The sequence below is a fragment of the Penaeus monodon genome, chromosome 17 (assembly GCF_015228065.2).
Source record: "Penaeus monodon isolate SGIC_2016 chromosome 17, NSTDA_Pmon_1, whole genome shotgun sequence".
Classification (NCBI taxonomy): Eukaryota; Metazoa; Arthropoda; class Malacostraca; order Decapoda; family Penaeidae; genus Penaeus; species Penaeus monodon.
In genome coordinates, this window is record NC_051402.1 from 21,537,591 (window position 1) to 21,537,941 (window position 351).

The following is a 351-nucleotide window of genomic DNA, read 5'->3' on the forward strand; positions in this document are numbered from 1 at the left end:
GCTTGTGACCAGCACTTGACTTGGGCTGGCTTGGCCACCCAGGGGGCTAGGCAGGCAATCGAGGTGAAGTTCCTTGCCCAAGGGAAAACAACGCGCTGGCTGGTGACTCGAACCCTCGAACTCAGATTGCCGTCGTGCCCAGTCTTGAGTCCGACGCTCAAAACCATTCGGCCACCGCGGCCCCATATATATGTATATATTTATATATATATATTATATATATATATATTTTATATATATATAATATATATATATATTATATATATTTTATACATATGCATATATAATATATATATATTATATTTATATATATATATAATAATATATATTATATATATAATATATATATAT